The sequence below is a fragment of the Phyllostomus discolor genome, chromosome 3 (assembly GCF_004126475.2).
Source record: "Phyllostomus discolor isolate MPI-MPIP mPhyDis1 chromosome 3, mPhyDis1.pri.v3, whole genome shotgun sequence".
Lineage (NCBI taxonomy): Eukaryota > Metazoa > Chordata > Mammalia > Chiroptera > Phyllostomidae > Phyllostomus > Phyllostomus discolor.
In genome coordinates, this window is record NC_040905.2 from 75,508,258 (window position 1) to 75,522,614 (window position 14,357).

The window sequence follows — 14,357 nt, forward strand, 5'->3', positions numbered from 1 at the left end:
TAGTTTGTTTCTAAGTTTTGTTTTTGTTTTTAGGTTCAATTGTTGATAGTTGTGAGTTTTCATTTTACTGCTCATAGTTTGGGTCGTCTCCTTTTTCTTAGATAATCCTCTTTAACATTTCATGTACTAAGGGCTTGGTGATAATGAACTCCTTTAACTTGATCTTATCAGGGAAGCACTTTATCTGCCCTTCTATTCTAAATGAAAGCTTTGCTGGATAGAGTAATCTTGGTTGTTGATCCTTGCTTTTTATCACTTTGAATACTTTTTCCCAGTTCCTTCTTGCCTGCAAAGTTTTGAGAAATCAGCTGAGAATCTTATGGGAACTCCTTTGTAGGTACATCTCTGCTTTTCTCTTGCTGCCTTTAAGATTCTCTCTTTATCTTTAACATTTAGCATTTTAATTATGACATGTCTTGATGTGGTCTTCTTTGGGTCCAACTTGTTTGGAACTCTTTGTGCTTTCTGGACTTGTATTATCCATTCCTTCACCAAATAGGGAAGTTTTCTTTCACTATTTTTTCAAATAAGTTTTTAATTTCTTGTTCTTCCTCTTCTCCTTCTTGCATCCCTATGATTCAGGTGTTGGAATATTTTGAGATGTCCCAGAATCTTATACTATCCTTGTTTTTGTGAATTCTTGTTTCTTCATTCTGTTCTGGTTGAATGTTTGTTTCTTCCTTATGTTCCAGGATTTGAATCCTGGCTTCCTTTCATTCACTGTTGGTTCCCTGTATATTTTTCTTTATTTCACTTAGTGTAACGTTCATTTCTTCCTTTATCTTGTTGCTGTACTCAGTGAGTTCATTGAGTGTCTTGATCACCAGTGTTTTGAACTCTGCATCTGATAGGTTGGCTGTCCCTGTTTCATTTAGTTCTTTTCTTGGGATTTTGTTCTGTTCTTTAATTTGGGCCATGTTTCTTTGTCTCTCTTAAATTTGGCAGCCTCCCTGTTTTTTTCTGTGTATTAGGTGGAGCTGCTTTGACTCACAGTAAAAGGTACCTGTAAATATTGTGGGGCGGAGCTTTAGCTAATCAACAGGGTAGGCAACTTGCTTCACTGCTTTGTGGCTCTGTGTGGGGAGGGGGCCCAGAGAGGGAACTGTGCTGCTGCTTGACTCCTGGGGATTTGCCTGGCACTTGCCCCATTTCCAGTCACTTCACCTACTTCCCATATGCAATTGCCACCCTTCCAGCTATTGCCCTGATGCTAAATCCCAGAGTGGGTGGGTTTTCATATGTTTTAAGACAGCATTGGCCCTTTTAGCATAGTTTCCTGAAAATCTAGCAGGTGCCTCTGCCTCCCCAAACCCCACTAGTTTTTACAGCCAGAAGTTACTGGGATTTATCTTCCCAGCAATGGAACCTTGGGCTATGTGATCTGGCCTGGGGCTGGGACCACTTGCTTCCAAGGCATCTCTCCCAATTTTTATCCACTACAGGTGAATGTGGGACTGCCCATGCCCATTCTGCAGCTGCCACACCCTCTCCTCTCTATCTCTGCATCTCTGCCACTCCTACCCATCTGATTGAATGTGGCTTCTTTAAATCCTTGGTTGTGGGAATTTCATGCAGTTCAATTTTATGACAGTTCTTAGTGTTATTTGTTTTGAGATTTAGTTGTAATTCTTTTTGTCATTTCATGAGGAGGCGAAGCGTGTCTACCTATGCCTCCATTTTGACCAGGAATGAACAAGTAACTTTTTGAGGCATGAGACTCTAAAGAAGTCAAGTTGCTTTAGGAGATAACATACTTAGAGCTAACTTAGTGTAGGGAGGTGCTCATGAGACCTGGAGGGTGAGGCAATTTGATCAACATTGGTTTAGGAGTCAGGCTGCCACTTCACAGTTGTGTGGATTGGCTGAGTTTTAAATTTTATTCAGTGTTGATTCTTTGTGTGAATAGTAATCTTTTTAAAAAAATATCTACAGAAGTTTAATTAGGGTTAGATGATATTATATGTATTTGCCTAACATATTGTTTTCCATAGTTACTGCACCAATTTACATCCCTACCAGCAGTGTACAAGGGTTCCCTTTTTACCATGTTGTCTCTAATACTTGTTATCTCTTGTCTGATGACAGCCATTTATCATTGTGGTTTCATGTGCATTTTCCTGATAGTGATGTTGAGCATTCTTTTGTGTATGTATTGGCCATTTGGATGTCTTTGGAAAATGTCTATTTGGTTCCTCTGCCCACTTTTAAACCGGATTTTTTTTTTAATTTGTCTATTGAGTTAAGTGAGTTCTTTATGTATTGTATTTTGACTATATGGGCTCCTCAGCATATATATGGTTTGCAGATATTTTCTCCCATTCAAGAAGTTGGCTTTCATTTTGTTAATGATTTCTTTTGCTGTGCAGAAGCTGGGTTTTTTTTTTAAGATTTTATTTATTTATTTTTAGAGAGGGAAGGGAGGGAGATAGAGAGAGAGAGAAACATCAATGTGCCGTTGCTGGGGGTTATGGCCTGCAACCCAGGCATGTACCCTGGCTGGGAATCGAACCTGCAACACTTTGGTTCACAGCCCGCGCTCAATCCTCTGAGCTACACCAGCCAGGGCCAGAAGCTGTTTGTTTTGATGTAGTCCCACTTGTTTATGTTTACTTCTGCTGCCTTTGTTTTGGTTTCAAATCCAAAAAATCATTGCCAACATCAGTGTCAAGGAGGCTACCCACTATGTTTCCTTCTAGAAGTTTTATGATTTGGGGTCTTAAATTTAGGTCTTTAATCTATTTGAGTTGATTTTTGTGCATTATGTAAGCTAGGGGCCAAGTTTCATTTCTTTGCATGTGTCTGTCCAGTGTCCCCACACCATTTATTGAAGAGGCTGTCCTTTCCCCATTGTTTAATATATATGGTGCTTAGTGCTTCTCAGTCCTAGCAGCATATTCCAATGCCTGGGCCTCATCCTCAGAGATTCTGACTTCATGGTCTTTTAAAAAAACTCAAACTCATAAAGTGAATCTACTGTGCAGCTATATAATCTCAGAAACTTGGTCCCAAGGCTGTGTTGCATTTTTTTTTCCACTTACAGGGTCCAGGGTTTTTATTTAAAGCATTTCATTTCCTCTGACAGAAGTTATATTTTGCTATCAAATTCATTATTCAGCATTTGCTCTACTATTATATTTCCTGAGGGCATCTGCATTGGATACCCTTTGGATATTAATTTTGTCATTCCCAAACTAATATTTAATGAACTCTTACTATGTACAAAATATTATGACATGCACCATAAGACATTCAAGATAAAATCAAATGTGATTCTTCCCTCAATATTCTTGTAGCCAGGAATGGGGAAGGAGATACAAAATGGTGGTGGGAACAAGGGAAGGAAGACAGTGGATTGATGCTTTGGGTCTTAAATTTAGGTCTTTAATCTATTTGAGTTGATTTTTGTGCATTATGTAAGCTAGGGGCCAAGTTTCATTTCTTTGCATGTGTAGAAGCACTAATGGTGTGATGGTAGATTACTTCATCGAAATGGGTATTTAAGCTGAACCTTGATTTGGATCAGCAGAGCAATTAATAATCTGTTACTTTAAAAAAAGTATTTCATATTTTATAATTACAGTTCACAATGACAAATTTGATCCTTGTAAATAAAATAAGCTACCAGATAGTTATTCTACAGATGGAAGAATAGCCAAGTCTTAGTTAGGTGACATATCTGGAGTCATAGAGCTGCAAAATGAAAGATTTAGAACTTTGAACCTAAGTCTTTTCTTTCCATACACTGGAGCCTTCTACTCTCTGACATTAATGTGTATTTTATATGCTTGTTGAGTTGGTCCTGACTCCTGGTGACCCTTGAATGAGTGATGTTCACAATGCCTTGTCCTCAACAGCCCTGCCCAGCTCAAGTAGACTCAGACCTATGGCTTCTTTAATGGAGTCAGTCCATCTCATGTTTGCTGTTCCTCTTTTCCTGCTGCCTTCTGTTTTTCTGGCATTATTGTCTTTTTCCAAATAACTCTGCCTTCTCATTATGTACCCAAAGTAGGATTCCATTTTGTCATTTTTGCCTTCAGTGATATTTCAGGCTTAATTTGTTCTAGGACTCAATTTGCTCTAGGATCACATTAGAGTAAAGTCAGAAAGCTCTAAGATGAGTTTTAGAAATGACTAATTGTTTAGTTTCATTAGACATTATTAAGATGTAAGTACTGAAGCAGTTGAAGAGAAAGTTGTAGTGAGGTGCACAGAATAATAGCTCCCCAAGGATGACCATTTCCTAAACCCCAGAACCTGTGAATATGTTAGATTATATAACAAAGGGGAATTCAGGTTGAAGATGAAATTAAGGTTGTTAATGAGGTAAACTGAAAATAGGGAGATTATCCTGGATTGTTGAGGTGCACCAATGCAACCTTCTTTAAAGTGAGTCTTTAAAAGTAGAGTAGGAAAGCAGAAGAATGAAGAGTCAAAGAAAGAGATGGTGATGGTAGAAGCAAGGTCAGCATGCTGCAAATTGAGAAGGACTCAGTCCACCCTTGCTAATAAAGCTTTGGCAGTTGGAGGAAGAAGGTTTTTAACCAAGGAATGTAGTCGATATCTAGAAACTGGGAAAGGCTAGAAAACAGAATCTTCCTTAGAGCCTGCAGGAAGGTACGGAACCCTTTAGATACCTTGATTTTAGCTCACTGAGACCTATTTTGGACTTCTGAATGAGAAAACTGTAAAGTAATTTAAACCGCTAAAGTTGTATAATTTGTTATGGCAGCCATAGGAAGCTTAATACATTTAGGAAGACAAATTGGCATGTCATTCAGGCCCTCCATTGTTAAACTCCAGCCTATCTCAGTTCCACTGTCTAGCAGTGGAAAGCTATGAAATGTTCTTGAGCAGAGGTGTAAAAAACTATTTTGATGTTTGCTGATTGTAGAGAAGAAGGATTGGAGGGAGAGAAACTAATTAAGATTCTATTATTGGTGCTAGAAATATTTCTTTTAAGTAACTTTTGTCCCTGGAGGTAACACAGAACACACAGGTAAATCTCATTTGTAGATTTGAGTATACCTCCCACTTAATAGTATATATATCACGAAAAATCCCATTGTCATGGCAACATTTCAGCTCTTTGCCATTTCCTATGAGAAGTATAGGAAAGATGGAAGAATTGGTCTTCACAAACCAGTTTGGCCTTGAAAGTCTGACCCATTTTATTCTCATAAGCTTTTTCATCATACCATAACCCAGAATAACCCTAAAGACTAGAAGGTTTGTAAGTAAATTTGAGCTTTATTTGATGACTCAGCTCCTGGAGAACTAAGATTTACATTAGCATGTGTTTTTTAATGCATAATTACTATTTTTAAAGAAAATTTTTGTTGGTCTCTTTGTAGGCATAAATATATTCTATTCTATATCTGAGCTATACAGTAAAGAGTTAAGTATTGACAAAGCACAAGATTTTTTTTTAAGATTTTATTTATTTATTTTTAGAGAGGGAAGGGAGGGAGATAGAGAGAGAGGGAGAAACATAAATGTGCAGTTGCTGGGGGTCATGGCCTGCAACCCAGGTACGTACCCTGACTGGGAACCGAACCTGCAATACTTTGGTTCGCAGCCCGCGCTCAATCCACTGAGCTATACCAGCCAGGGCAAAGCACAAGATTTAAGACAAATGAAAGGAGCACTATTTTTAACTCATTTTATATATTAGTTAATATTGTTGCTCACATCCCTCTCAGTTTTTAAAATTTTCTTAAATTAAGCCAAACATGTCTATATTAAAATGAATGCAAAATTTAAGACATTGAGAATCCCGCTAAACCCTGTTTAGTTATTAAACTTTTTTTAGAGAGCATTGTTCTAAGTGAGCCATTAAACTTTTTAAGCTGCAGAAAGTTCAAACGTTTTAGGGTTTGTTTGTTTTTTTAGGATTTTATTCGTTCATTTTTAGACAGAGGGGAAGAGAAGGAGAAAGAGAGAGAGAGAAATATCAGTGTGGTTGCCTCTTGCATACCCTGTACTGTGGACCTGACCCACAACCCAAGCATGTGCCCTGACCAGGAATTGAACTGGCAACCCTGTGATTCATAGCCCACACTCAATCCACTGAGCTACACCAGTCAGGGCCAGAAGTTGTGTTTTTTTTGTTTTTTTTTTTAAGGTGGGCTGTATGTTCATATTTATACATTTACTTATGAACATATGCTAAAAAAAAGTCAAGCTGATCATAATGAACCACAAATACTTGAAGTCAGGGGTATGTTTGTCCACACTGTCTTACAATTTATTTCTGTATTTAATTTTGATCAGAAAATATTTTTAATCTTACTGTATATATAGTGTATATGATAATACAGTCTTCTTAATTAGGGATGTCAGGAGATTTATTCTGAGATATGCAGAAACCTAGTAGCACAAATTAATATTCCAGTGATGTTTGTTGTGTTCAAATTTGGTCCAATACCTTTTGATTAAAGTTTTAAAAATATCTAAATATATTTTAAAAATAAAATTCAAATCAAAGTTTTGCAGAACCCCTGAGGAAACTAGTTTGAAAATCTTACCAAATAATTCAATTGGCAGCATTGTAAAATGTCAAGTTTTTAGATTGGCTTACTTTTAGATTTTAATTATAGTGATTAATGAAATGTAATAGTCATAGGTTTCTTCCAAATTTTGTCATTTGACTCACTAAGTTCTACAATAAATGTAGTAAAAACTGAGACAAATATCTTGGCTACAGGCTAGTTTACTAAATAATAGCTTGAATCACAGTCTGATTCAAGAGTAAGAGAGTTGTTTCTTAGGGTACTAAGAAGCTATTTTTAGAAACTTCTATAATGTATTCTTTGTTTTGAAGGGTACTTTTTCTTTCCAGAAAGGAAGGGTACTTTTTCTAGGCTTTATGAGAAATTGTCTGTCTGAATTTGTCACAAATAGTCAATGACTATATAAATAATTTAGTCCTGTTTAATGAATCATGCACTTTGAGTAAGAGTATCTTAAAAGCCTTTTGTAAAACTAAGTCGTCCTGACAAATGGGATATATTTAAGATAGAACCAAATTGATTCACATGTTTCCTTTATTTCAAACATGAAGGAAAATTGTGTCTAGATGTATTTAAACATTTAATATATAATTTTTCTAATTACTGTAATATGTGGTCAGTTCATTTGCTAATGCAACAAATACTTAGGGAGTATTTGCTCATTATCATATAGAGACAAAGAAAAAATATTCAAAAACATAATGAAAAAAGAGAAATCACTCCATAACTCTACCTTCCAAGGATAACCACTACATGTACATCTGTTGCGTGTATACGTATGAGCATTATGCTGTATGTCTATTACTTTTCTAATTTAAATTTTTTTAATAAATTGGAATTGCTCCAAATATACTATATCAACATAAGAAACATGCAGACCCGAAGAGAATTTTTACATGTTTATTAGAGCCAAACTGACGATAATTACAGATAAGCAAAATCTCAATGAATTGAAGAAATGCTTCATAGAATGACAGTTTGGCAACTTATTTTATACAGGAGAATGAAAGGAGACATAAGGAGGGTTACATGAAATCCATTGGTGGTAGATTAAGGAGGCTGGCAAAAGCAAAGTGGGTGGAACTCGGGGTGGGGAATGTCTGGGATTGGCTGAAAGGGCAAAATAGAGAAACACATCTTTTCTACCGATGGTACAGGATAGCTACTAATTAACATTTACAGCACTAAGAGGTGGTCTTAGAAGGAGGAAGATAACAATGAGGGGTTCTGTGCCCTCACATTCTGGTGGTTGTGACGCGAGAGGTCTGGAAAAGAGTACTTCGACCTTTCAAAGTATATTATCTTAGATGCAAAAAAAAAAAAACCCACAAAAAAAACAAAAATATAGGCTCACTTATGGCAAAGATTGACCTTTGTCAAGTAAACTGTAGGCCTAGGATGAGACTACGGGCTATGAACTGCTTTTAGTAGGAACTTTTATGTTCAGACCATCCTATGTGGTTACTTTTGGTTGCTGAGTTTGTAAGCTCAGGCCTCCCTGAGCTTATAACCCCTTTTTTGTCCACAGCTGTTTAATAGCTTGCTTCTTTTCATGCTATTTTAAAAATTAAGAAAAGATTATAGTTAATATAGTTCATCTAAAGAACTGAAGTTAAGTATCCATTTAAATTTGAAATAGAACATGAAACTGATTTTCCCCATATTTAAACCAGAATTTAAATCCACTTTAAATTTTTGGCAATTTGGATTTTGCCTAATTCATAAAAATTAGTAATTTAAGACTTACTTGGTTGACTTAAATGTATAATTTGCATTAACATACTAAATTTAAATTTCAGATTCATTGTAGCCAACAGCACATACTGTGTCAGGGACTACTTTAAATACTGCTTCATATATATTCCTCTATTCCTTACTTCTCCTGTTTTTACAGAGGAAATTGAAGCACTGAGCCTGTAACTGACTGAAATCACTAGTAAGAGGCAGGAGCAAAGATTCCACCCAGACAGTGACTCCATGATTCTGCTATGCTGCCATCATAGCTTTTCTGGTAACTGTATTTCTAATTCAAACATAGTTCAACTGATTTACCTAGCAAATCAGTGATTTTTAATGTATTTTTTGCTGTAATACATTCTTTTTATCTGTGCTGCAACCATGTAAAAATTAGCGAATGAGATATAATTTATTACCCCCCAACCTCCAGCCTCTCATGCTAATCTTTTCACCATGTGGACCTCCCCCACCCCATCCTATTATGCCTGTTAGCTTCCTTAAGCTTGGGTGGGTTGCCTGGGGATTGGGGTGGTGAGGGCATACCCACAAGCTTTAGTGCAAGTTAGGGCTCAGCTGCGTGTGCAGCAGGGCGGGACCCTGTGTCCTCCTGCCCAGTGCGGAGTGCGGGCTGCGGGTCGGGAAGCAGAGCGTGAAGCAGCTGTGTAATCCTCTGGATGCAGACCAGGGCGCTCCCCATTCCCCTCGGCGACCCTCCGATTGGCTGGGCATGGGCACACGTGACCGACATGTGGCTATATTGGCGCAACCCGCTTCAGTGTCACTGGAGACGGAATGGAGGTGCTGCCGGGCTTGGAAATGGGGTAGGTGCTGGAGCCACAATGGCCCGGCTTGCTGCAGAGGGAGGGGGAGACTATTTTTCCTCGTGCTGTCTGAAAACTGGTGGTTTTCTTTGGCACAGGGTTCACCGCCACATGCCAGACGTGGAGGCAGGGGCGTCTCCCTCCCTCCCCCCTTCTACTGCAGCACAGGAGATGGATTTCCTGTGCTTCTGATCCTGGGTTTTTGACAGAAGAGGAAGAATGGGGGAGGGGTCGGAGTGTTAAGGGGAGGCTGGTGAGAAAGAGCTGTTTTTGAAGCTAAAAGGTTGTTTTTGTTTTTATAATGCCTGTTGACAAAGTAGAGTGGAATAACAGTATCTAAGGAAACGGGTAGAGGACAACAAAGAATGGAGCATATTCATGACCAAGAGCAAAAGCTCTAACCCATTGAAAGGCTTCTTTTCTGGGGACACATGCAGTGGTAGCCAAAAGAGGGGGATACAAAGCTGCTGCTGATGGCTGATGTGAACTAGTGGAAAGGGCTACTTAGGAGTAGAGGAAGAAGAGGAGGCAGGTATTGCAGAGTTTGAGGATGGTTTTGGTTGAGTGGTGAAATTTGGTCACCAGAAGTGCATGCTTGTACACAACATCTAAATGAACTAACTCCTTGTGAATAAGGGTGGCAGAAAGATACCAGCGTCTTTGTTAGTTACAAGGCACAGTGGTAGTGGCTTTTGCAGATGACTGCAGCAGTGCTCTTCTCCCGGTTAGGCTGAAAAGACAACTGCAGAGGAACAGGAAACCATGCAGCAGTGCTGGTGGTAGAAGTCCATTACAAGGAGAAGCCATGGTTTATCATTGCAACCTGAACAGGAGAAAAAATTACTTGGTTTTTTTAGTAGGAAAAATATGAAGCTATGAATGTTTTCACAGTAGAATGTACCAGATGCTTTGATTCTGCATCTCAAAAGAGGTGTTCAAATTCTTTGCTTGAACATAAATCTTACAGGAAATCTTAAATTATATGTGAAACAGTGGATCTTTTCCTTTGTTAGTATACCTTTATGTCTTTAATTAGGTTATTCAAGAGTAAGTCATTTTATTATGTCAATTTCTTTGTGACAAATTATAGTGATAAATTTTTCATAGGATTAATATTTAACATCTGTATTTATTAAATAATTTTCTGTTATTCTTTGGTGACTTTTAGATATCATTGAATAAACTCTACTGGCAAATATTCTAAATTAAGGCACCATGGCTTTTCTTCTAGATGTATTTCTGTTTAGTGCATACTCATAAGATACACTCTTGATATAACGTGTTTTCATCGTACTTAAATTTTTTTTGGCTTTACTTGAATGTCTAAAAACATGTTTTTGGATTGATGAGGTTTTAAATGAATTATCTTCATAAGGATTTATGGTAGCCAGCCTGCCACACCTCCCTACTCCTTAAACAGGATGGATGGCACTGGCTTTGTGAAGCCCTCCAGGATCAGTGACAGTATCTCTTAAGTAGTGCTTACCCAACAGAAAGCCTGGAGAAAACCTATGATTTTGTTTCAGTGACATTTTTTAAGATAATGAGGAATTGGTCTTGAGTAAATAAGGCCATAAACTTTTCCATGATAAAGTAAAGCAATTTTATTCTTTTAAAAAATATTTCTGCTTTAAGAATTATATATGACGAGGTTGATAGTTCTTAAGATCTTTTTAAAATGTGATGGAAACTATAGCTAGAATTAAAGATATCACATTAAAATTCCAAATGAAATGCAGTTCAATTCTTTGAACCCTGATTAGTATACTCTTTAAGAGTTTATGATTCTTATTTTTACATATATTATTTCATTTTATTATTTAAACAGCTCGGTGTTGCATTATTTCCATTTTAAATGTTAGAGTACTTCTAATTAGGTATGTTGTGATTTTATCCAAGGTCATGTATTGTATAGGATGTAAGAAACTTAAATAGTCTGTTTAATTCCAACTCTATATGACTATTTTAAATAATGTCTCTTACTAAGTAACATACAAAATAGTATATAACAAATTATTTGAACAACAATATAAACCATTGACAAACCATCAAATTAAAAAATATTAACTTGGTTATGAGTTTTTAACTGCACTATAAGAATGCTTTGTAAAATACTTGGTAGCCAAATGGAGAGGCAGCAGTTTTTGTAATGACATTCATAGCATACTTTTTTTAGATCATCTTATTAATCATATGCACACTTATAAATAAAACAGCATTAGTTTGAGGTATTTTTAAGAATTAAATAAGAAATAAAGAACTAAAACAAGAAAGTTGGATTATTTTCCTCTTATAGTATGAACTACCTAATATAAGACTGAACTATTGGCTTTAGCGGTCTTTGAAATTATTCAGAATTATTGGTTTTAGTGGTCTTTGAAAGTATTCATTGTTAGTTGATATGGCCAGAATTGAGCTAGTAAGGAATTCAAAATTACTTAAGTATGCCTATGAACTGAATCAAGGCTATTTATTGGTGCTTTTATGCATAAATTGTTTTGTGGATTTTTATTTTACCATTTTTCTCTATTTTTACTGTTACTAATTTCACATAATTTAACCAATCTTTTCATGTTAAATGTTCTCTTTAATTTTGACCTTCATTATAATAGAACAATGTGAAATGTCACCAATTGCTTTGTCTGTTTCTGGGATATTTAAAAGTTTTTATCATCTAAAATATCTTCTAATTTAAAGGAACATAGTGGTTTGCTCTTTGAAACACTGTGCCTTGTGAACTCTTCTAGGAATCCTGGATACTTCTGAAAAGTAAATTAACTTTTGAAGTATTAAGTATCTTGAATGTAAACTTAGAAGGTTAGATGAAATGATTTCTAGATCTTCTAGTTTTAATAGTCAGTAATCTGTGGTTCTTGATTTCTTTGGGGTCAACTGTTAGAAAGTTACCCCAGCTCCTATTTAGGTACAGGTGGCATCTTGTATGTTATGTAATAGAAGTGTTCTCAGAAGTTGTTTTGTAAATCAAATCCTGACATAAGCAGTGCACAAAAGGCAAGCATTCTCCCCTTTACTCTCATACTGAACTCCTACTTCCCTTACAAGCACTCATTCAAATGTGATCTTAAATATGTGTTAATTCTTGTGAAATATTTGGTATCATTTTGTGTGTCTGTTTTTTTACACTTAATGAGTTTTTTATTGTGGTAAAATAAACAGACATAAAATTTACCATCTTAATCATTAAACTACATCTGTATTTATGTCATTAAGTACATTCATATTGTGAATGTACCACCATTTGTCCTGAGAACCTTTTCATTTTCCCCAAACAAAACCCTACCCATAAACAGTAACTATTTTTCAGTACCTCTAGACCCTGGCAAACTACCATTCTACTTCCTCTGTCTGTGAATTTGACTTCCCTAGGAACCTCATATAAGAAGAATCATACAATATTTGCCTTTTTGTGACTGGCTTATTTCAACTTAGAATAATATCTTCAGTTCATCTATGTTGTAGTGTGTGTCAGAATTTCCATCCTCTTTAAGGCTGAATAATATCCCATTGTGTGTGTGTGTGTGTGTGTGTGTGTGTGTATTTTGCATTATTTGTCTATCGATAGATAACTTGGGTTGCTTCCAGCTTTTGGCTATTATGAATAATTCTGTTTGTGAACATGCTGTTTCAGTCCCTGCTTTCACGTCTTAGAGATATGTACCCAATTTTATGTTTATAATATATATAATTTTTTACCATTTTGAACTCAGTAGTGTTTTTAAGATATGTTTTACTTGATGACCACCTAGTTTGTGGGGCTGACTGTATGATACAGTGTTCTGTAATGTCTGTCACTATTCCCCTAGTGTAGGTTCTAGGTTCTTGTCAAATCTCTGATGCCACAAACACTGCTGTGGTGTACACTTGTACATAACTACTTATAGACTGTTTACATATCATTATACGGTGGGACCTCGGTATTCATCATTAATTCGTTCTGGAACTTGTAACAACTGCTGAAACTGACAAGTGCTGAAACTGACAAGTACTGAAACATTTTTTTCTCGTCAAAATGTGACGAGTTAAGAATTTGATGAGTTCTGAAGCCAACAAGTACCGAGGTATGACTGTATAACAAATTGCCCCAAATCTTAGTGGCTTAAACAATAAATATTTATTATTTCAGAATTTCCATGGTGCTGAAATTCAGAAATGTCTCAGGTGAGTGGTCTGGCTCAGAATCTCTCATGAGGTTGCTGTCTCTTGGCCAGGGCTACAGTCATCTGAAAGCTTGACTAGACTGGAGGATCCATTTCCAAGATGGCTCACTTACACAGTTTTTTCCTCCTGGTTACTGGCAGGAGGCCTCAGTGTCTTGTCAGGAGCCTCTCCACTGGACTGCCAGAGTGTCTTACTGACATGGCAGCTGGTTTCCTCTAGTGATCATAGAGGCAAAGAGCAAGGAAGAAGCCATTTATGACATAATCTCAGGAGTAACACACTATCACTTCTATCATATTCTCTTTATTAGAAGTAACTAAATCCATCAACGCAAGAGGATATCAGTTGAGCACCACCTTTTGAAGGTGTAGGGTTAAAGAAATTATGGGTATGTTTTAAGATAACTACATGGACCAATGAGAAGGTTTCACTGGAATGTATGTGTAGGAGAGAGATCACTGGATCATAGGGCTTTTTTTTTCCTGTTGCTGTTGTAACAAATTACTACAAACTTCAGTGGTTTAAAACAACACAAACTTATTATCATACAGTCCTGGAGATCAGAAGTCTGAAATGGTTTTCACTGGACCAGAATTGAGGTAGTAGCAATGATGCACCTCTGCCAGAGGCTGTAGGGGAGAATCCATTTCCTTTCCTTCTCCCAGCTTCTAGAGGCCACCTGTACTCCTTGGCTCACGGCCCCTTCCTCCATCTTCAGTGCCCGCGGCAGCACACTAAATCTCTCTCTGACTCTGACCCTCTGCTTCTCTCATCACGTGTTCTCCTCTGACTCTGCTCCTCCGGCCTTTGTCTTACTACAACCCTTGTGATCACATTAGATCCACATATATAATAAGAAAAATCTCTCCATATTGGGAACTTCAGTTAATCACATCTGTAAAATTTCTTCAGCCGTGTAAACTAACACATTCAGGGATTAAGACGTGAAGATTTTATGGAGCCAGTTATCCTCTCTACTATAGTCATACACATAGGTTTATTTGTTTCTTTTTTTAAAGCTGAAGTGTTGGATGTTTTTGTTACTTATACTTTGTAAAAGAATGTTACTTTTGGGTAAATACAGACTTTCATTTACCATATTTGTTTAAAC

At 36.8% G+C, this 14,357-nt stretch overlaps 1 protein-coding gene across 12 annotated transcripts in view; it reads left to right on the plus strand.

Annotated features, from left to right (window-relative positions):
* APC (APC regulator of WNT signaling pathway) overlaps positions 1-14,357 on the plus strand; it is a 154,441-nt gene that overhangs the window by 39,742 nt on the left and 100,342 nt on the right. For 2 of the 12 annotated variants that reach the window (XM_028508349.2, XM_028508352.2), the window contains exon 1: positions 8,574-9,067. The exons of 7 other annotated variants lie outside the window; for them this stretch is intronic. The gene's annotated coding sequence lies outside the window, so the exon portion shown is untranslated. Of the gene's footprint in view, positions 1-8,403; positions 8,521-8,572; positions 9,068-14,357 lie in introns of those variants that run through there. 3 more of the 12 variants (XM_036020656.1, XM_036020658.1, XM_028508346.2) reach the window with 3 other exon arrangements.